This window comes from Rhinoderma darwinii, chromosome 2 (assembly GCF_050947455.1).
Source record: "Rhinoderma darwinii isolate aRhiDar2 chromosome 2, aRhiDar2.hap1, whole genome shotgun sequence".
NCBI lineage: Eukaryota > Metazoa > Chordata > Amphibia > Anura > Rhinodermatidae > Rhinoderma > Rhinoderma darwinii.
The window spans coordinates 247472658-247496729 of record NC_134688.1 but is presented as its reverse complement, the minus strand read 5'-3'; the positions used below and the strand labels follow the sequence as shown (position 1 = coordinate 247496729).

Genomic DNA, 24072 nt, shown 5'->3' with positions numbered 1-24072 from the left:
CACCCCAAATGGGGCTATTCTCACAGCCAACGCTCTGGCCGGGGATTCCACTCCAGGAGAAGCCCCTGATGTCAGAGCTGGGAGCCGCATCTATCAGACATTTATGGCATATCCTGTGGATATGCCATAAATGTCTGTCATCACACAACCCCTTTAGCAATGTTATTGACTAAGCAACATATACAATATAAAGAACTTGTGGCCTCTTGGAAGTCATCAGTCAAAGGTAAGGTTACAGTTTGGTAATCCCATACAAGAATGTTCTTTTTAGACAACTACAGTGCCAATAAGGTAACTAATGGATTGATACTCATTGTAAGGAACTAATACATTGTAAAATTAGGGGATGGAAGTTAAATTTATTGTAAGTAGTTTAATTTTGATCTTTTTTTTGTTTTACATTTTCTATTTTCTATTGTTGCTTAAATAGCACTAACATATTCTTCAGTGCAGTACAGAGATTGTCACCATTTACATAATTCCCTGTCCCCAATGGAGCTCACAGTCTCATTGGAGCTCATCCTATCTCAGACACACACACTGGGGCCAGTTTTATATGTTTTTAAAGTGCGGGAGGAAACCGGAGTACCCGGAAGAATATCCACACAAATACAGGAAGAACATACAAGCTCACATTTGAATCCAGGACCCCAGCACTGCTGCTGTTTCTGTTTTTTTTATATAAACAATTGACGCTGCTTGCCCTGATCTGTGTTCAGAACATATGCGCATGTTTCGTTAGTCTTCAGATAGGGTACTAACATTGTATCGTTAACTCGTTAGTGACCGCCAATATGCGGCCACTAACAGGCTTTATTCTGATTCATGTGCCTTTCTATGGCACTACATCAGAATAAATCTGAGTAGCCGGGAGCAGTTAAATCGCTTTGCTCTCAGCTACCGTAGGTATCTGAGGGCTGGGAGCAGACAAGCTTGAGCGGGCGGGATCGAAATCATCATCGATCCCGTCCTTTTAACCCCTCAGATGTGGCGATCACCACATCTGAGTGGTTTTAGAGGGAGGGGGCTCCCTCTCTCACCCCACCAGCACACCCACGATGCGATCGGTGGATAAAAGAGGCCCCCAGGTCTGCCTCTAATGAATGCCAGAGACATGGCCTAACAGATGCCTGTCAGTGTAAAACTGACAGGCAATAATACACTACAGTACAGAAGTATTGCAATGTATTATGAAAGCAATCAAATGATCGCATAGTAAAGTCCCCTAGTGGGACTAAAAAAAAGTTTTAAAAAAGCTTAATAAAGTTAATAAATAAATAAAAACCTCAATTAAAAAACAATTAAAAACCCACTTCTTCCCCTTACAAAATGACGCGTTTATAACGACCCCAACTATAAATCTATTATATTATTTAACCCTCTACGGCCAGCACTATAAAAAATAAAGTAAAAAACTATTTGCTAGAATTGCTGTTTTCTGTTCATCCTGCCTTCAAAAAAGTTTGATACAAAGTGATCAAAAAGTAGCATGTACTCCACAATGGTACAAATAAAAACTACAAGTGATCCCGCAAAAAAAAATCCCTCATACAAATGCATCGGCTGGAAAATATAAAAAGTTATGGCTCTAAAAATATGGCGACACAAAAACAAATAATTTTTTTAAAAAAAAGTGTTTTTACTGTGTAAGGCCCCATGCACACGACCGTACATTTCATCCGTAATTAAGCACTGTAATTACAGACCCATTCATTTATTTTGCCAACGGTCACCGTCCCGTATATTTATGGGAAGGTGCTCGGGCCATAGAAAGCTCCGTAAAAAATAGGACATGTCTAATTTTTTGATTTTACAGACCATGCTCCCATACTTTATAATGGGAGCATGGCCCGCAAATGAGGACGACTGTCCGTGGCCGGCCGTAGCCGTAATCACGGACTGGGATTACAGCTACAGCTGTGTGCAGCGGGCCTAAAAGTAGTAAATCATAAGAAAACTTTTTTTTCTATTCCCCCCCAAAAAAAGTTAATAACAGCTAATCAATAAATTATACGTACCCCAAAATAGTGCTATTAAAAAATACAACTTGTCCCGCAAAAAACAAGTCCCTATGTTTGCTATGTCGATGCAAAGATAAAAAAGTTATAGCTCTTTGAATACCACAATGGTAAAACGTAAAAAACTGCTTGGTGATTAAGGCCTAAAATAGGCTGCTCACTAAGGGGTTAAACACACTATAGTATAGCCAGCATTATGTGATCCACCTTGTCTGAAACTGCTGTGAAAGTGACCTGTTCTGGTTTGGGAAGGAACACATTGTAAACATGCAAAATACAATCTATATGATCTGTCATGCAGCAAAGAGAAGCCCCAACATCAGCCATAGTCTATGTTCACACAGGGAGTATTTTCTGCCTTAAATTCAGCAACACAAATCTGCATCACACCCCTGAGGATTTTGAAGCTGATTTTTACTTGGATTTAACCATGGATTTGTTATGGCAAGGGTCAAATACAAATTCTTCCACCTTTCCACAACAGAATAGAACATGCTGTGGGTTTTCAAATCTGCAAGCCCGAACAACCCTGCTGATTTTTTCTGCAATGTGTGAATGAGGTTTGGAAAACTTGCAATGCAGGTTGCTGCAGATTGTTGATAAAGAATACATGCAGAAAATCTGGAACAAATACACCCCCGCGTGAACATAGTTTTTCTGAACAAAGAAGAAAAATCATAGAAAGGAATATTCTAATCTACTGTATGCCATCTGTTGCTGCACAACAATGACACATTATGACAAATTGAGAAATAAATATTTTTAAACATCTTGGCATGGACAGCGACCATTTCTTAGGCCCAGGCATCGCCATGTTCTGGCTGGTTCAGGACCCAGTAGTAAAAGATTGAGAAGTCGTGGTCCAGATCACTGGGAATTTGGCATTAAAAACTGCCACATACAGTTGTTGAAAATGAATACACTGGGAACATTTTCATTATGGGATTTCCCTTCCTTACACATTATAATATCTGCTTTGTTTGATTTGGATGAAATTACTGTCCAAAAACATTATTGATAAAAATTATATTTGTCCAGTTTTAAAGATAATTCCTGAAAGACAATTGGCTGCAGTGAAGAGGTCATGTGACAGACATGTCTGGCAGTGATTGGTTGTACGCCCTGTTATGATTTGGACTGGTTGGTAAGACCGTTGGCCAACTGCCGCGATCAATTGAGTTGTAACGGCTCTTCCAGTGACTCGTGATTTCTGAGGAGCAATGTCCTGCACATTATCTCCTTTCATATGTACCTGGTTTTGACTGCACAGATCTCTTGTACATCTATCGGTAAGCGCTACTCCTAACACACTACACACAGGTCAATATATTCACACTATGCAGTGCAGCACAACAGATGGGGCTGAACTGTTCAGTTGTTGCTTTAATGTTAAGCAGCCATGTGACTAACTGACAGTTATGGTGCCCATGCACCCTGCAGCTGAACAATGGCAGCTGCCGGGTGGCAAAACCCACGCAGTTTTATTTGCGGATTTACTAAGCAGTTCTTGGCTATGCGACATCTACTGCTGTTTGGCCGCAGCGTGTACAGGCAGCTTTGTACTTTATCTGTACATGACATGGATAACACTTCTTTGACAATGATAAATGTCTTAATAACAAAATAAATCCCATGTTTTTATGTATTCTTGTTAATGACAGATTTACAAATATTTGCTTCCCCCTCTATTTAAATTGACCTGTGCAAAAGCAAACAGCATGCATATTAGAAAGTGTAATCATTGTATGTTTTAACAGTACCATGTTGGGGTACACATAATGATTTTTTTCATCTCCACATTTCCATAGTTTTTTGGTTTTTTTTCATCGATACAGCCTTGTAAATGCCTATTTGGTGCAGGATGAGTTGTATTTTTTAATCTTACCTTTTTGGGGTACATAAAAGTATTGAACAACTTTTAGTCTTGTTTTTATAGAATTCAATGTGCAGTACAAATTACATAACTGTTCTGGAGGTCGTTACAATTATGGCGATAGCAAACATATAGAGTTATTTTCTGTTTTATTAGTTTTGCACAATAAAAACTTTTAAAAACACTGCATTCTGAGAATGAAACTTTTTTTTCACCATTGTTTTTTGATTAGTTGTTTTTGCTGTTTTGGGAGGCGAGATTACAGAAATTCTGACATTGTTTTTTACGTCATTCCCTGTGCAGGATAAATAATGTTTTATTTTTATAGTACAGGTCGCTACAGATGCGACGATACCAATCTTGTAGTTTTTACATTTTTTTTGTACTGTGAGGCATTTTGTAAGGGAAACTAGTTTCTTTTTAAATTTTTCTATAAAGTCCATTAAACTTTGTTTTTACGTTTTTATTTTAGTCCTACTGCGGGATTGTAACATACAATATGCTGATTGCTAACATAATACATTGCAATACTTCTGAATGAAATTTACAGCCTGAAACTTAGTGCAAGTTTTATAACTCCAGGAAACCGCTAACATGTAAAACTCATAAAGGTGTCCACCGATATCCTAACACTATAGGGCCCATATAGCTGCATTTAGGTGAATGGAACAGGCACTATAGCATCGCAGAGCCCTGTTCCGTTGACCTATACGTTGAAACTAAACGGATTCCAAGCAACAGCCAATGCCCGCCCCCAGGGCCGCCATCAGGAATTTGAGGGCCCCATACAGCTAGATTTTCTGGGCCCCCCTACCGTGGCACCGCCTGTTAAGGGTACTCCGTCCAGCACTATATCATGCTACCCAGGGCCGCCATCAGGGGGGTATTAGGGGTACTGATGTGAGGGGACCGGCAACTGCCGCGACTTGCCTTTGGTAGAAAAAAAACAGGCCCCTGCAATGGGGCTCGTTTTTTTCACCAAAGGAATGTCGTGAGCTGCGGGGCCCCCCTCTCGTCATGGGGGCCGTCAAACACCGCCCGCGTGACCGATCGCGCGCATCCGCAAACTCCCGCGCGTCCGCAAGCGCGCACCCGCGACCGCCCGCGCATGCGTTCACCAGCGCGCACCAGCGACCGCACGTACCCGTGACCGCCCGCCCGCGCACCCGCGACCGCCTGGAACCGCGCACCGAATTTTGAGGCAGATTTTGACCTGCCCACACTATCTTGCCGCGTTTTTTGCCCGCGGCGATTGAGGACAGCAGACAAAAAAATGCATTTTCTGCCTCCCATTGATTTCGATGGTAGGTCAGAGGCAGAACCACGGCAAGAAAGGACGTGCTGCTTTTTCTTTTTTCCGCGACTGGCTCCCATTGATTTCAGATTAAATCAATGGGAGGCGGTTTTGGAAGTTGTTTGGTGCTGATTCTGACGCAGTGTCCGAGTCAATATCAAGGCCCAAAAACTCTGTGAACTGGGCCTTATTGTTAGGGCTTATTCAGACGAACGTGTAATACATCCGTGCAACGTGCGTGATTTTCACGCGCCTCGCACGGACCTATGTTACTCTATGGGGCCCTGCGGACTGTCAGTGATTTTCACGCAGCGTGTGTCCGCTGCGTAAAACTCACGACATGTCCTATATTTGTGCGTGGTTGGCGCATCACGCACCCATTGAAGTCAATGGGTGGGTGAAAATCACGCCCAGCGCTTCCGCAGCAGTATAAACTATGAATGAAAACAGAAAAGCACCACGTGCTACAAACAGAGTGTCATAATGATGGCGGCTGCACGAAAATCACGCAGCCACGCATCATACGCTGCTGCCACACGGAGCTGTTATGGACCTTTTGCATGGGCAAAATGCCACTTTTTTTGCATGCGCAAAAAGCACACGCTCGTGTAAATCCGGTCTTAGGGTAGGAACACACTAGGCATGAACACTGCGGATTTTATGCAACACATTTTATTGTGGAAAATCTGCAGCGTATTACAGTCGCAGCAGAGTGGATGAGATTTAAACAAATCTCATCCACACGCTGCAAAAAAAATTTGACCTGCAGTGTGGCTTTTGGCTTTTTAAGCCGCAGCGTGTCAATGTATTCTGTGGAATCGCTGCTCCTCTGTTGCGGAAATGCTGCGGTTCTGCCGCAAAAATCATAAATGAGGAAAAAAAAAAGGTACTTTTTTAAATTTATAAAAAAGTTTATACTTACCCCGCCCGTAGTTTAGGCGACGCGATCCTCTATTCTTAGCACAGCCCGGCCTCCTGTCATGACGTTTCATCCCATGTGACTGCTGCAGCGGTCACATGGTCTACAGCGTCATCCCAGGAGGCGGGGCTACGTTCAGAAGAGAGAGATGCGTCACCTAAAATACGGCCGGGGCAAGTCTAAACTTTTTTTTCCCTGCAGGATTCCCGCAGCGGACATGCCTCACCAAACCTGCGCCACTATTTGGTGCGGTTTTGCTGGCAGAATTCCCTGCGGCTACCAGGGCGGATAAGTTGTGTAGTTTTACTCAGCATATCCGCCTAGTGTGTCCCTTATGATGCGCTCCTGGAGCTGCTGCCTGTCTCTAAATAGGCAGTTGGTCCAGTAGAATTTAGATTTTTTTTGTTTTTGTGAACCAGCTTAAAAAAATACAAAACTTTTGTGTTAGGGCCGGTTCACATCACCGTTCGCTTCCGTTCCGGGGTTCCGTCTGAGGTTTCTGTCGGGTGAACCCCGCAATGGAAAGTGAAAGTGATGGCGGCCCTGCCCGCCCCCACTCATACTAGCCCCTCCCACTCTGTCTTTTCCCTCCTTAGGCTGGGTTCACACGACCTATTTTCAGACGTAAACGAGGCGTATTATGCCTCGTTTTACGTCTGAAAATAGGGCTACAATACATCTGCCCATTCATTTGAATGGGTTTGCCGACGTACTGGGCAGACAACCTGTCATTTACGCGTCGTCGTTTGACAGCTGTCAAACGACGACGTGTAAATTGACTGCCTCGGCAAAGAATTGCAGGGCACTTCTTTGCAACGTAATTTGAGCCGTTCTTCATTGAACTCAATGAAGAGCAGCTCAAGATTTACGAGCGTCACAGACGCCTTGCATAATACGAGGAGGAGCATTTACGTCTGAAACGAGGCAGCTGTTTTCTCTTGAAAACAGTCTGTCTTTTCACACGTAAATGCCTGCTATTACCCTTAGGCTGGATTCACACGAACGTGGCGTTTTTGCGGACGCAAAAACGCGGCATTTTGCGCGCGCAAAAATCACTTGCCAGCTCCGTGTATCATCCGTGTATGATGCGCGGCTGCGTGATTTTCGCGCAGCCGCCATCATAGAGATGATTCTAGCCGACGTCAGTCACTGTCCAAGGTGCTGAAAGAGTTAACTGATCGGCAGTAACTCTTTCAGCACCCTCGACAGTGAATTCCGATCACCATATCTAGCAACCTGTTAAAAAAAAAAAAGAGGTTCGTACTTACCGAGAACTTCCCGGCCGTTGCCTTGGTGACTTGTCCTTGGTGACGCGTCCTTGGTGACGCGCCTCTCTTGACATCTGGCCCCACCTCCCTGGATGACGCGGCAGTCCATGTGACCGCTGCAGCCTGTGCTTGGCCTGTGATTGGCTGCAGCTGTCACTTGGACTGAATTGTCATCCCGGGAGGTCAGACTGGAGGAAGAAGCCGGGAGTTATCGGTAAGTCAGAACTTTTTTTTTTTTACTCGTTCATGTATATTGGGATCGGAAGTCACTGTCCAGGGTGCTGAAACAGTTGAACTCTTTCTGCACCCTGGACAGTGACTATATCCGGACGTCACGTACCGGAAATTTTTTGGCCGGGTTCGGCCAAAACGAGTTCGGCCGAACCCGGTGAAGTTCGGTTCGGTTGTCTGGGTTCGCTCTTCTCAAAGTCACTCCGTTTGGATGTTTGTAAATAGAAAAGCACGTGGTGCTTTTCTGTTTACATTCATCCTTTTGACAGCTCTTGCGCGAATCACGCAGTTCGCACGGAAGTGCTTCCGTGCGGCATGCGTGGTTTTCACGCACCCATTGACTTCAATGGGTGCGTGATGCGTGCAAAACGCCCAAAGAACGGACAAGTTGTGACTTTTTTTCAGCGGATTCACGCTGAGCAAAAATCACGGACATGTCTGCACGGCCCCATAGACACATATAGGGCCGTGCAACGCGCGTGCAAATCACACACGTTGCACGGACCTTTTACACATTCGTCTGAATAAAGCCTTACAGTGACAAGGGTGTCTCTGTATGTTTGAGGACGTAGAGCTTTGATTGAGGCAGGAGTCTTGAGTGCCTGCCACCAGTCTGAAGCCAGCCCTGTACAGCAGTGCCAGCCCAGCCAGCAGAAGAAGCTGAAGAGTAGGCAGTGCCTGCTTGTCACCCTGTGCTACCCCGCTACCCTACAGAGCCTGTGGCCATCTTTCGTGCCCCCTTTCCTCACAGAGTCCCACTGTAAGGAAGTGGCCCCGGGCAGGTGGTGAAGTAAGGGTTAATGCAGGTGTTTAATAAGGTGTTTAATAAGCCCTCATACCACTTAATCGACGGAAAAATAAAAAAGTTGTGGCTCTCGGAATTTGGCGATACAAAATAAATTTTATTTTTTACACTTAGGTTTTTACTTGTAAAAGTAGTAAAATCTAGAAAAAACTATATATATTTGGTATCGCCGTAATCGTATTGGCCTGCAGAATAAAGTTAACATGTTGTTTTAACACAGTGAATTCCGTAAAAACGATGCGCAAAAAAACATGGAGGAATCTCTGTTTTTTTAATTTACTACCCCACAAATAATTTTTTTCCCGTTTCCTAGTACATTACATTTAATGGTGCTACGAAAAACTACAACTCGTTCCGCAAAAATCAAGCCCTCATAGGACAATATAGACGGAAAAAAAAAAAGTTATGGCTTTCGGAAGGTGGGGAGAAAAAAACTAAAATTAAAATCTGAAAGTTGTTTACGACGGAAAGGGGTTAATGTATGCTCCACTATGTGGTCAGAATATCTAATAAAATACATTTTTCACAGATCTGCCATTTATTTAGGGTCCTAAGCAGGGTTGCCAACTTGGCAAATTGGGCTGCTTTCTTTGCAGCCTGGCAGTTTTTCATCTTATAAACCTGCCGAAACCTAGTTCGGCAGGTGGTCTTTGGGCAAGTTGTGAAAGATTTACTTGTTATATAGAAGACATAGAACAAGTATAGCCAGCAGGTGGCAGCATCTCCAACAAAGAGTCTGCTCTGGAAGTGATGCTTCCTCTTAGGCTTCATGCACACGACCGTGCTGTATACGACCGTGCTGTCATTATAAAGTATAGCAGCACGGCCCGTAAAATAGAAAAATAGAACATGTTCTATTTTTTTAACGGCACGGGCACCTTCTCGTGAGAAAACGAGAAGGTACCCGTGGCTAACAAAAGTCTATGAGCCCGTTATTGCGGGTCGTAATTACGACCCGCAATAACAGGTGTTTTTACGGTTGTGTGCATGAGGCCTTAGACAGGATTCACCAATAGACAAGGTAAATTATGCTGGGGGGCTGTCACTATATTTGGAGCACTGTGATTGTCAGTGTATTTAGGGCACTGTGACTGTTAGTATATTTGGAGACACTGGCTTTCACTGTATTTGGGGACACTGTGGCTGTTACTGTATTTGGGGACACTGGCTGATCGGGGGTGCACTGTGGCTGTCACTGCAGTGGAAGACACTGGCTGTCATTGGATTTGTATATACTGTGGTTACTACTGTATTTGAGGACGTCTTGCAGTCACTTTGTATGCTAAAACCACATCCTATGTATATGTAATAAAGTAGATAATCTATTTTTTACAATAATTTATGAAGTGTTTGTTTGTGATGTAAACATTGGACTACTTTCGATTTTAGTTTTGATCTTCAGACCTTGCAACTTATGAAGGGCATCACCCCAGTTTTCTGGCATTAAAAAGTAAAAAATTATGGCGCACGCCCTATTGCGGAATTATTTGCGATTTATTTGTTGTTTTGAAATGCTCTTGCCACTTTAAAAAAAATGGGAGCGGCTTGGCAGGAGGGACGGCCACCCACGGTGCTAAAGATTTACTACAATTTACGTCACAAACTGGATTTTACTCTGTGGGACATGGCCAGCCGAAGATGCAACAAATTTATTAAAGGGGTTGTCCAGTTTTTATTTGATTCATTTATTTATAGAATAGGAAATCATACAGTTTTCTAATATACATGTATTAGAAATTCTGCTCACATACCTTTCTCATATCAGTGCAGTTGCCACTGTAAAAATAAATAAATAATAATAAAAGTATAGTCCATAGTAATGCATCCATGGGCTAACTGAATTGACTAAATACGGGGAGAGTCATGTGATACATTCACGCACGCGCACACACTCCATGTGACCCCTAGCATTCAGGTAACACTGTCCAGGTATCTAACCCGTGATTAGCATTTTACTGAGGAACAGAAGTTAGGCCTCATGCACACGACCATCATTTTTATCCCCAATTACGGATCCATAATTGCAGATAAAAATACTGACACATTAATTTCTATGGCCCACGGACACCTTCCCGTATATTTACAAGAAGGTGTATGGGCCGTAGAAATGAACCGCAAAATATAGGACTATTTTTTGAATTTACGGACCGTGCTCCTATACTTTATAATGGCAGCACGTCCCGCAAACATGGGTGACAGTCCGTGGCCATCCGTGCCCGTAATTACGGACCGTGCACATGGCTACGGCCGTGTGCATGAGACTTTATAAATATTCCCTCTACCAGCAGCCTCTCATCATGTCTGTCAGTGTCTGTGTAGAAGCAGCTCTTACATAATACTATATGTCTCCTCTATGTGTTTTTTTTTATTTTTTAAAACAGCTAACTTTATTAACAACATGATAACATTACCTAGAGACAGGCAGACATTTTAAATATCACCTAGAGAGAGGCGGCCATTTTAGTAAATACACGAACAGTGATGTGGTTGGTCATCATTATTCTACCATTAGTTCTATTCACTTAGCCCATGGATGTGTCCTCTATGCGGTTCCAACACATGTATGTCATGTTAATGCTAGGTGTCACATGATGTATGTGTGTGTATGTAGAGAGGAGGGTCACATGACTGCCACCATGTTTAGTCATATTCAGTTAGCCCGTGGATACATTACATAGGATCTGTGGCTCTACCATTCTGCTGTGAGACTGCAAGGACATTCACCAACTTAACTGGTTGCCGACACAGGACGAGTATGCTCGTCCTGAGCGGCGAGCACTTCGCGCATTAGGACGAGCATACTCGTCCTGTGTGACAGCTGTCTGTGCCGTCTCTGTGTGTGCGATCGAGAGTGGGGCAACGGCTGTAATACACAGCCACAGCCCCGCTCTGACAGCGGAGAGGAGAGAAACATCTTCTCTCCGCTGTTAACCCTTTGAACGCCGCGATGACAGCTGATCGTGGCGTTCAAAGAGAGGGGACTGCACATTGATCGCGTCACAGAAAATAACTGTGACGCGATCAAAGCCCACAACTCGTATGGCCAGACAGCCCAGGGTCCAGTGAAGGACCCCAGGGCTGTCTGAACATATTTCCTGTTGTTAGGGCATTCTGAGGTATGCCCTAACAACTGCCTGTGTACAATCAGTAACAGGCTAATGTACTGGCATATAGATCTATGCCAGTACATTACATTTACAAAATAAAAATCAAAATGATAAATCCCTTTATGGGATTAACAAAAAAAGTTAAATGAATGTAAAAAAAAAATAATGGTAAATAAATAAATAAAAAGTAAATAAAATACACAGAAACACACATTTTTTATAATAAATAAACTTTTTAAAATATAAGTCCCAAAACATGAAATAATATAGACATATTTGGTATCGCCACGACCGTAACAACGTGTACAACAAATGTATAACATTATTTATGATGATCGGTGTATGGTGTAAAAAAATAAATATTAAAACTGCTGCGCAACTGCTTTTTTTCTGCATTTTAATCTAATTAAAAATTTATAGAAATTAAACGATAATGTATTTGTACCAAAAAATGGTACGTACATAAAGTACAACTCGTCCCGCAAAAAACAAAGTCTCATACAACTATGTCGTACAAAAAATAAAAGCGTTATGAGCGTCGGGATGCAAAGAGGGAAATGTAAAAAAAATTGCTCTGTCCTCAAGGCTAAAATTGGCCGTGTCCTTAAGGGGTTAAAACCAACTTGCCATGGGCCTATTACACCATTATTTTACCTTAAATCAAACCAAAGACACCTTGTGTGGTAAAGTGGAAGTGGCCACAGCTTTATTATGTAAATATTTCTCTATTTAACCCCTTCCCGACATTTGCTGTATGGATACGTCATGGAAAGCTAGTGCTAGTGCTAGTCCTGAGTCGGCGCCATCATCACCGGATGTCAGTGGTGTATTACAGCTGACATCCGGCTGTAATGGTGGGGACCGAAATTAGCTTCGATCCCCGCTATTAACCCCTTAAATGCAGCGGTCAAAAACTATCGCTGCATTTAGAGAGGCTGTGTTACCAGATTGTCAAATCCCTATCTCCTATTGCATGTGATCGGCGCTGCAATGTAGATAACAGTAAAAAAAATTTTTTTTGAAAAACGATCATTTTTGGCTAAGTTATGAGCAATTTTATATTTATGCAAATGAGCCTTTCTAATGGACAACTGGGCGTGTTTTCTCTTATTTCCAACTGGGCGTGTATTGTGTTTTTAGCAACTGGGCGTGTTTACTTCTTTCACTGCACAATCACACTGTGCTGTGGATCATGCTAGGCTGGAACAATGAGAAGTGTATGACGCTGATTAGTCACTGATTGGTCAGCCTCATACACTCCTCTGTGCAACACCCAGTTGGTAAAAAGTAAAAACACGCCCAGTTGTCCATTGAGAAACTCATTAGCATAAATCTAAACTAGCTCATAACTTGCTCAAAAATGATCGCTTTTCAAAATAAAAACCACTGCTGTTATTTACATTACAGCGCCAATCAGATTATGTAGGAGATAGGGCACTTATAATCTGGTGACAGAGCCTCTTTAAGTTGTTTGCAGCTCATCGGAACCCCAGCAATGAAATTGCAGGGGTTCCGGTGGCTGCAATGACAACCGGAGGCCTAATACTGGCTAGTCTGCCTAGCACGGAAAACTTCCATTATTATTGAAAAATAAAATTTACCATACATATTTGGTATCGCTGCGTCCGTAAGGGTATGTTCACACAGTAGCAAAATACATCTGAAATTACGGCGCTGTTTTCGCCTGAAAACAGCTCCTGATTTTCAGACGTTTTTTGTAACTACTCGCGTTTTTCGCTGTGTATTTTACATACGTTATTGGAGCTGTTTTTCAATGGAGTCAATGAAAAACGGCTCCAAAAACGTCCCAAGAAGTGACATGCACTTCTTTGACGTGGGCGTCTTTTTACGCGCTGTCTTTTGACAGCGACGCGTAAAATGACACCTCGTGGGAACAGAATATCGTAAAACCCATTGAAAGCAATGGGCAGATGTTTGTAGGCGTAATGGAGCCGTCTTTTCAGGCATAATTCGAGGCGTAAAACACCCGAATTACGTCTGAAAATAGGCCTTGTGAACATACCCTAACGGCCTAAACTATAAAAATATTATTTTATTAATTCCACGCGGTGAATGGTGTAAAAAAAAAAAACATAAAAAAAACAGAATATCGTTTTTTAGGTCACTTTGCCCTACAAATATTGGAATAAAAAGTGATCAAAAAGTCGCATGTATCCAAAAATGGTACCTATATAAACTACAGCTCGTCTCGCAAAAAACAATCCCTCATATAGCTCCATCGACGAAAAAATGAAAACGTTATGGTTTTCACAACTTGGCGACAGAAAAAATACATTCTTTTTACAAAAGTAATTTTCTTGTGCAAAATGTTGTAAAACATAAAAAAGTGCTATAAATTAGTTATCGCCGGAATCGGACTGACCCGCAGAATAAAGTTAACATGTAATTTATAACGCATGGTGAACGCTGTATAAAAAAACCTGAAAAACAATGCCAGAATTGCAGTTTTTTGGTCACCTTGCCTCCCAAAAAATAGGATAAAAAGTGATCAAAAAGTCGCATGTACCCCAAAATGGTAAAAATAAAAACTATAGCTCGTCCCGCAAGGAGGGGCCCCAAACATATCTGCTGGAAGCGAGGGTGCCCGTATTATACCAGGACAACACTTTCCCATCAAAATTCCCCAAACTGCAAAGGTGCGGAGTATGGAACAAAAGGGAATAAGTAAGGACTATTTATCAGTGCGACACTGGCCTGTGCAGAAAGGATTGCTTCAAAGCGTGAGGAGGTAGTGGAAAAAGGGAGGATCCTGTGAGGTGCTGCTGCGTGGCTGTTGAAGGAACTCAGCGGTGGTAGACAAAATGATATAAATAAATATATGTTTATTGAAAAACATTAATAATAATGGCTACGCATTTCAACGCTGTACTAGCGTCTTCCTCAGGCCGTTATTTTAACGGCCTGAAGAAGACGCTAGTACAGCGTTGAAATGCGTAGCCATTATTATTAATGTTTTTCAATAAACATATATTTATTTATATCATTTTGTCTACCACCGCTGAGTTCCTTCAACAGCCACGCAGCAGCGCCTCACAGGATCCTCCCTTTTTCCACTACCTCTTCACGTTCTAACTAGCGGTGACCACTTGGTTTACCGGTTTGGATCCTGGCAGCAGCACCTGTGGACTTTTTCATTGCCTTTTCCAAGCATTATCGTGGTGAGCACAATAGACCATGTCCAATATTCCATTTTAACCTCATTGACCTGCACTATGTGGCGCCGTGCTTTTTGATTTTCTGCTTCACAGCGTAACACACATCTATGGATTATTTTACTGGGTTTTTTAACCCGATTATTATACCACCTGACTATGTCCCTGATGTACTCTGCCCAGCTTACATGTACCCTCACATTGTAAACGGAAATACCAGCAATACTCAAACAAAACTACTACCAAGCAAATCCACTCTCCAAAAGACAAATGGCGCTCCCTCCCCTCTGAACCCTACAACGTCTATGGCCGCGGACCCTAGTTCAGACTTACCCTCTGACGGCCGCGGCCATGGACGTCTGTGTTCTCGGCGGCATCTCCCTCCAGGGAGATGCCGGCACTCACTTCCGGGTTCTGAGACTGTTTCCTGCAGGGCGCGCGCGCCCGCACGAGCACTACCTGTGCTACCGTTCCTCTGTGCCATCTACAGTGAGAGTCAAGTCGTGTCTTCCGCTGCATCTACTGTGCCATCTACAGTGAATGTCAAGTTGTGTCACCGCTACTGTCTACATTGCCTCAGGTACCCTTTCTGGACTATAGACATTGTATTGCACCTAGTTGGCCAGCTGCTATCCCACTACGCGATACGGCTCAGTGGGTCCACACCCCGCGCCGTGACAGTGCCTAAATAGCTGTTTACTTCCACATATAAGGCATTTTCATACCCGGGACAACCCTTTTAACAATATTTGCCACTGAAATAGCATATCTAGGGAAAAATTAAAAATTTTACTCTGCAACAATCCGCAGCGCAATCATTTATGGAAAAGTCCTGTAGGGTGAAAATACTCACTACACCCCTTAATAAATGACGTGAGGTGTGCAGTTTCCAAAATGGGGTCACTTGTCAGGGGTTTCCTTTATTATTTCACATCAGAGCCCTGCAATTGTGAACCAATACTTTGTAAATCTTCAAATTAGGCCTCAATTTTACATGGTACTCTTTCACTCCTGAGCCCTGTCAAATGTCTCAGGCAGAGTGCTAGTAGTGCTCTGCCCGGGACTATGGCACAGGGGTTGCCCCTGACAACAATGTCCATATATGTACAGTGATGTCAGGGGCTTCTCCTGAAGTGGAATCCCCAGCCAGAGCGTCGGCAATGCTCTGGCTGGGTATTCTACTCCTAGAGGGAACCCCAACGGCACTACCTACAGGGAGGGGGGCTGTGTGGCACTACCTGGGAGAGTGGGCTTTGTGGCCCTACCTGGGAGGGGGGCTGCATGGCACTACCTGGGATGGGGGCTGTGTGGCACTACCAGGGAGGGGGCTGTGTGGCACTACCTGGGAGGGGGCTGTGTGGCACTACCAGGGAGGGGGGGCTGTGTGGCACTACCTGGGAGGAGAGGGCTATTTGGCACTACCTGGGAGGGGGGCTGTGTGGCACTATCTACAGAGGGCACTAAATTTATGGGGGTACAAACTGAGGGCATAAATTCTATATGAGGGCATAAACAGGGCCTAATGTCTATATGGGGACAAAAAAAAATGACGTTTTCTGACATTTTACTGCCGCTGTGAGTTCCCCCGCAAAGGGGCTTACTAAGTCTGTGTCGCCCTGTCGCCCAAGGGCCCACATAAACCTGGAGCATGGCCTGTATATACATATATATATATATATACATATATATATTTATACACAGCTAGAACGACTAGTCACTCAGCTCTCATAGAACAGCAACACTGTGGATCTGCAATGGTGACCACAAGCCATATTGCCCTGATACTATCTGATAGATACACTCAACGTATCAGAGCAGTATTGTGTGTGTTTTATATGACCGATATGTCATCCATCACTGCCCCACAGAGTTTGTTACCAATCTTTCCCAGGCGCCAGACTGCCAGATCTGCCTAGTCCTGCATTGATAAATCTACATCTCCTATATCGTAGCATTACTAGTCAGATTTCCTAATCAGGAGCCAAGAATCGCTGTGAAGCTGCGATTAACACACCTGCCTTTTTATGCAGTGATACATTTTGCATACTGTAGCTTAGCTAGCCAGATATGTCTTTCAGGATCCCAGGAAAGCTGGGTAACAAACCATGTGAAGTTGTAATAGAGACTGTAGAATACTAAATCCCCCTAAATAAATGCCCCTCCTCGCTACCAAATTGTGCCATAGATAAGGCAAAGCTTTTCAGGGTGCTGGGACAGCTGGGTAACAAACCATGAGAATCTGTAGTAGATACTGCTAAACATTAAACCAAACTAAATATATCCCCCTCTTATCTCTCAAATTGTGTCATATTTAGGCAGATTTGCCTTTGAGGGTTTCAGAAAAGCTGGGTAACAAACCATGTGAAACTGTAATAGAGATCTGCTTTATACTTAATACTTAATCCCCCTAAATAAATGCCCCTCGTCGCTACCAAACTGCACTATATCTAGGCAGATTTGTCTTTCAGGAACCTGGGCAACCTGTATTCCATAGGGGGACTTAGCGGACAATTTCCCCGCAGATTTTGATGCAAATTCTTGGAAAATCCACATATGTTACATACAGATTTAGTTGCGGATTTAGAAGCAGATTTGATGTAGGTTTCAGCCTATGCATTGCAAAGGCTGGAATCCGCAGTGAAAATCCGTGGCTTCTCCGCAACAGAATGAGCACGCTGCAGATTTGAAATAAGCAGAATGCTCCGCTGTTATTGCGGTCGTCTTCTGCTACATGTGGATGGGGTTTTGAAAACCCCATCCTCTTTTGATGTACTGTAAACTGCTGCGGATTTGCGATGCAGAACCCACGCCGCAAATCGGCAGAAAAACTGCCACATCCGGACACACCCTTAGGCCTTATTCACACGAACGTGTATTACGTCCGTCCTACGCGCGTGGAAATCACGCGCGTGGAAATCACGCGCGTCGCACGGACTTATGTAAGTCAATGGGGCCGTTCTGACATGTCATGATTTTCACGGCGTGTGTCCGCTGCGTAAAACTCACGACATGTCCTATACTTGCCCGTGTTTCGCGCAGCACGCACCCATTGAAGTCAATGGGTCCGTGCAAATCGCGCTCGGCACACGGAAGCACTTCCGGGTGCCGCGCGTTATGCGCGCTAAAGTAGTAAAAGAAATGAATGAAAACAGAAAAGCACCTCCTGCTTTTATGCTTGTAAACATAAAAACAGAGTGTCATAATGATGCCGGCTGAGCGAAAATCTCGCAGCCACACACCATATACAGATGCCACACTGAACTTTTGCGCTCATAAAACGGACACGTTCGTGTGAATAAGGCCTAAGACTGGGTTTCCACAGTGCAGATTTGCTGCAGATTTTGTCAGCATTTTGTAAGCCAAAGCCAGAATTGGATCAAGGAGAGCGGACCTATAAGGCCTTCCCTTATATATTTCTTCTGTTTAGGTTCCGTTCCTAGTTTTGGGTTAAAAAATACTTGCAAAATCTGCACAGTGAGAACCCAGCTTTAGGCTACACAACATATCCAACCTTGAACCTGCAGGGAATTCCGCCTGAAAAAGTGCACATGGTGCCGATTTTCAGTCGGAATCTCCGCTGCAGAAACACTGCTTGAAAAAAAATAAAAGAAGCTGATAGTTACCCCTGGCTGTTGTCATAGCAACACCTTCTTCTGTTTCAGTGCAGCCTGGCCCCCTGGAATGATGCTGCAGCCCAATTGACCGCCACAGCTTGTGATTGGCTGCAGCAGTCACATGGGTTGAAACGTCATCCCAGGAGGCCAGGTGTCACTCAGAACAGAGAAACGCGTCACTATGACAAAGGCTGGAGGTAAGCATTAGCTTTTTTGTGAATTTTGAAGCAGAATCGCAGCGTTTCCGCCACAAAAGTGGCAACATTTGCTATTTGATCTAGGTTTCAATTCCGCAGCAAAAAATTTAATAAATTGACCTATCAATGGCATGTCAATTTATGCTGCGGATTTGTTGCTATTTTGTTGCGGGTTTTCCTCATTTTCCTCATTTTCCTCAATGCGTTTACAGCCCGAAAAACAGCTGAAAATAAGCCGTGTGAACATACCCTTAGGCCTGATTTACACGAGCGTGTGCGTTTTGCGCACGCAAAAAACGCTGCGTTTTGCGTGCACAAAAGGCACTTAACAGCTCCGTGTGTCATCAGCGTATGATGCGCGACTGCGAGATTTTCTCGCAGCCACCATCTTTATGACACTCCATTTGGATGTTTGTAAACATAAAAGCACGTGGTGCTTTTCTGTTTACATTCAGAGTTTGACAGCTGTTGCGCGAATCACACAGTTCGCACAGAAGTGCTTCCGTGCGGCATGCGTGGTTTTCACGCACCCATTGACTTCAATGGGTGCGTGATGCCCGAACAGCGCACAAAGATAGGACATGTCGTGAGTTTTTTTCAGCGGACTCACACTGAGCAAAACTCACGGACTGTCTGCATGCCCCCATAGACTAATGTAGGTGCGTACGACGCGCGTGAAAAGCACGCGCGTCGCACGCACGTATATCACGCTTGTGTAAACGAGGCCTTTGTGTCACTTTTAACATGAGACATGAGGAAGTGAGGATTGTTCCTGGGAATACTCCTGAAGGGCAGCATATTATAGGTAGAGATCCGCTGGGCTATTATGTTAATACAGCACAAAAAATATTATAAAAATAATACACATGTAAAGCTCTAAAGTGCTAATCAAAAGTGAAAGTCTTCTAGCGTAAACGTGATGCATAAAAAAGTTACACCTTGTCCTGAAAAAATAAATCAACGCCTCAAATAGAAACGTAGACATTAAAATAAAAAAAAGATTATGGCCAGAAGGCAAAAAAATAAAAATGGCCAAGCATGCTGCAACCTTAATAAGTTCACAATTGTTCCAGTATAATCCTACAGTAGTGATTCTGAACTCTATTGCCAACGTGTAAAATGGTATACGATGTGTTTTTTTTTTCTACTAACAGAGTTGCCTCAAAATGTACATTTGTTTATAAAGCATAATGATCTGCTTTCAGTGCTCTACAAATGATGAATTCTTCATGGATATTCATCTATAGCACTCACAGGCTTCTCCCTACAGTTGACATCATAGTCTTCTCCCTTCAGTTGATGACATCACAGCTGATGGAATACTAAGGCATTGTGATGTGTCTTTTTTACAGACAAGCACCTGATGCAGCAGCTCTTATGTGTAGATCAGTCTTCGTCCCATCAGACCTGTTCAGTTCTCAGACAAGACCACCACTTTCTTCATGCTACAAGATCTTCACATCATAATCACAGGCTCTGCAGGAAAGTTCACCGCAGGGAAACAGGTAAAGACCATTCCAGTTTTGTATGCCAGGGCAGGGGGTCACATTCAGACTTTCTCTAGGCCATTTTACATGTTTCTTACATGTTTCAAGAGTTACAGCAGATTTCAAAACCATGTCCCCCTTTTCATATCTAATTATTGTATGGCCACTCAAGCTGCTGTAACGTCCTTCCTCCTGAGCGCTGCAGCAGCTTTCAATATACAATAAGCTAATGTTGATTTCTTTCCATGAATGCTGCTATAGGTCAGAAACCTCCAGCATTACCTGGAGGTCATAAGAACTTACTTAACAGCCTGGTGCACCCCTGATTGTAGTTATATGGCTACATGCATGACAAAAAGAAAAATTTAGACTATGGAAGAATACCAAATACAGCATTTTATGGGTTGAGATGCCCTCTAAGGCTGTGTTCACATCAGCGTTGTCTTTCCTTTGAGGGTTTCCATCGGGGAAACCCCTCAATGGAAAGGCAAGCGGAAACCTTAGTTTCCGTTTGCATCACCATTGATCTCAATAGTGACGGAAACGTTGCTAATGGTTTCCGTTTGTCACCGTTGTGAAAAGGTTCCGCCGTTGTTTTGACAGAATAAATAGTGCAGTCGACTTCTGAGGGCCTGATACTGAAAGCCGAAGGATTGTCAGAGGCAGTCATAAAAACCCTACAAAAAAGTAGTAAAAATGTCACTAACGCCATCTATGGGAAGGTCTGGAAGAAATTCTTATCCTGGTGTGGCGACTCCTTTCCCGATGTTCATCATCCTAATATTGCACAGATATTGGACTTTCTGCAATCAGGCCTGGAAAAAGGACTAAAACCTAGCACCTTAAAAGTTCAGGTATCCGCTATGAGTTATTTTTTTTTTATCAAGATCTGGCGTAGCTTTGAGTTTGTGGAACCCTGACAGCCCATGTTGCGGCAAATTTATTAAGAGCCGTCCGCTTCTTAGTAAATTTATGGCAACTTACTTCTGAAGGTTTCTGTTTAAAACCGGTATATGAAATGCCAGTCCTAATAAATTCCCCCATCGCATTCATGTAACCAGCTTTAGGACTTAAAAGTCAATTATCACAACAAGTGACATTGTTAGTTGTTAAGGTAGGGTAAATGAATTAAGGTAGTCGGATATGAGCTTTAATGAATTGAAAGTATATATTTTTAAGCTCTTTAGAGCAAGGTATGACAATAAAAAGGTTCTTCCCATGTGTATCTAATGCTGATATGTATATCCATGCTCCTTACTCATTTTAATAATGTGTGATAGAACTTGGTAACTTGGTATGCTTGGCTGACTGTACTGTATGATCAGAAGTAGTAACTAGATGTTTAAGAATCAGATTCAGATAAGTTTTAGTAATGATACTTAGTTCAACAGATAGAGAGGTCCTATAGGGGAGGACCAAGTCAATGTGAGCTTGAAACTCTGAACAAATAAATACCAAGTCAGGCAGAGTAAAAAGTAACTTTAGATTAAAAAGTTACTATTAAAATACAAACCACACAGCTCTTCAAGGTAGCGTTTGAGAAGCTGCATAATATACCCTCCTGCTACTTTGCCTAAATGGTGAGCAAATAGAATTTTTTCTACCTAAAATGGCAGAAAACACACCATTTTGGAGATGGAAAGGACGGCTAGAGGGGAAATGGAGGAGGCCGTAGTTTTTTAATGAAATGTTTTTCCTTGGTGTTTTTGTTTTCCATTTGCTAACGATTTAGTCAAAGTAGCTCAAAAGTAAATGTCTTTATAATACATGATATTGTGAAGTAATGTAATGGGAAATTTTCACGCACGCCTGTTTTGAGTAACATTGTTAGCTTTTTGAGACTTTATGCTGTTTTCGCATCTTTTAAATAGTAAGTTGGTACCAGCGGGAGAGGGGACCTCCTGCATGACAGATTTAATATAATTTACACCAGCGGATATTATAGCTGAAATCTATGCTAGCTGGCGTAGGTATCTGTTTGTGGAGCACTGAACACCCAAGGTGCGCCAAATTTGTTCAGAGCTGTGGGCTTCTTAGAGTATGTTCACATTAAGTTTTTTCTTTTCGTCTGAGGTATACGTCGGGAGAGGACTGTACGTATACCTCCAACGGAAGGCCTCGACGTATCCCATTGTATACGCATACAGTGGGATATGTCACCTGAATTTCTCGGGCACAGAGCTACTTTAAGCACTAGGCTTGGGAAAGCCCCTGACGTTACTGTCCATATATGGACAGTGATGTTAGGGGCTTAAAAAAAATCAAGAATCCACACCCAGAGCGTTAGCATTGCTCTGGCCTGGGATTCGGCCCCTGGAGGAGCCCCTGACGTTACTGTCCATATATGGACAGTGACTACAGGGGTTTTAAGATGCCGGAATCCTAGGCTAGAACATCGGCAACACTCTGGACAAGGTTTCTGCTCCTGGAGGAAGCCCCTAACGTCACTGTGTATATATGGACAGTGACGTCAGAGGATTTGAGATGCTGGAATCCCTAGCCAGAGCATCGACAATGTTGTGGCAGGGAAAACCGGTTCTTGAGGGAGCCTGTGATGTCACTTTCCATATATGGACAGTGATGTCAGGGGCTTTCAACTATGGAGTCCCCAGCCAGAGCATCGAAAGCCCTCTGGCTGGGGGCCCCTGTCTTGGGAAGGCCCTTGACATCACTGTCCATATATGAACAGTGATGTTAGGAGCTTAAAAACTCAGAATCCACAGGCAGAACAATGGCAACGCACTGGCTGGGAATTCCGCTCCTTGAGGAGACCCTGACAACACTATCCATAAATGGACTGTGAGTTCAGGAGCTTTAAGATGCCGAAATCCTAGGCCAGAACCTCGGCATTGCTCTAGCTGGGGATTCCGCTCCTGGAGGGAGATTCTGATGCCAGGGTCAAAATATGGACAATGACGTTAGAGGCTTTGAGATGTTGGAATCCCCGACCAGAGCATTGGCAATGCTCTGGCCAGGGATTCTGCTCCTGGAGGAAACCTTGACGTTACATAGATAGTAATATTAAGGGCTTTGTAATGCGAGAATTTCAGGCCAGAGCGTTGCCAATGCTGGGGACTCGACTTCTAGAGGGAACCCCTGACGTCATTGTACATAAAAAGGCGGTAACGTCAGGGGCCCCACTAGTACTGGAATCCCCGGCCAGAGTGCTACCGATGCTCTAGGCCGGGGTCCGAATAGTTCAAAGCTTATTTCAGTAGGCTTCGGTTTAATATTGGCGTATAAAAATGCCAGTCTTTTTTAATTCCACCCATTGGTTATATGCAAAACGGGAGGTGAGGTCCTCTTGCTCGACAGATTTACTATAAGTTACATCAGGCATTGGCGTAAATTATAGCGGAAATCCATGGCAGATTGTTTCTGGCGTCGATTTCAGTTTGTGGAGCCTTGACAGCCAAAGTTGTATCAAATTTAATAAGAGCCATGCTGATATATAATCATGCTTCTTACGTGTGTTTTAATATTGTGTGATTGAATATGTTGTTCTAGACTAGATAAAAAGTTACTATTAAAAGAAGAAAACCAGACAGCTCCCTACCAAGTTAGAGTTTGAGAAGCTGCATACTATACTCTCCTGCTACTTTGCCTAAATGGTAAGAAAATTGATTATTTTCTTTTTCTACCTAAAATGGCAGAAAACACACCTATATTGGAGATGGAAAGGACGGCTAGAGGGGAAATGGAGGAGGCCGGTGTTTTTAAATTGCATTTTTTTTCCTAGGTGTTTTTTATTCTATTTGCTGACAATTTTGGCAAAGTAACTCAAAAGTAGATGTGTTTATAATACTTGATTTTGTAAAGCAATGTAATGGGTCAAAATAAAGACATTGAGGGAGACTTATTAAATATCTTGCGGTAGTTATCTGACAGAAGAAAAGTTGCAAATTATGTTGCACGCCTGTTTTAAAAAAAAAATTATGTTTTTTGGGAAAATTATGCTGCTTTCGCCTCTTTCCAAACAGAAAGTGGGTCCCAGCGGTAGGGGGTTCTGCTGCACGACAGATTCAATATAAACACCACAGAAATTAGTGTAAATCATAGCGGAAATCTATGCAAGCTTGTATCTGG

At 43.2% G+C, this 24072-nt stretch overlaps 1 long non-coding RNA gene across 2 annotated transcripts; it reads left to right on the top strand.

Annotated features, from left to right (window-relative positions):
- The first annotated feature begins 3208 nt into the window (after nt 1-3208).
- On the top strand, nt 3209-23831 carry LOC142741067 (uncharacterized). Of its 2 annotated transcripts, none has more exons than XR_012880988.1 (3): nt 3209-3307; nt 19852-20004; nt 23494-23831. It is a non-coding gene; the product is annotated as an uncharacterized LOC142741067 (long non-coding RNA). The 2 variants fall into 2 exon arrangements; XR_012880989.1 differs by lacking the exon at nt 23494-23831 and adding an exon at nt 20590-20893.
- Nucleotides 23832-24072: the final 241 nt, after the last annotated feature.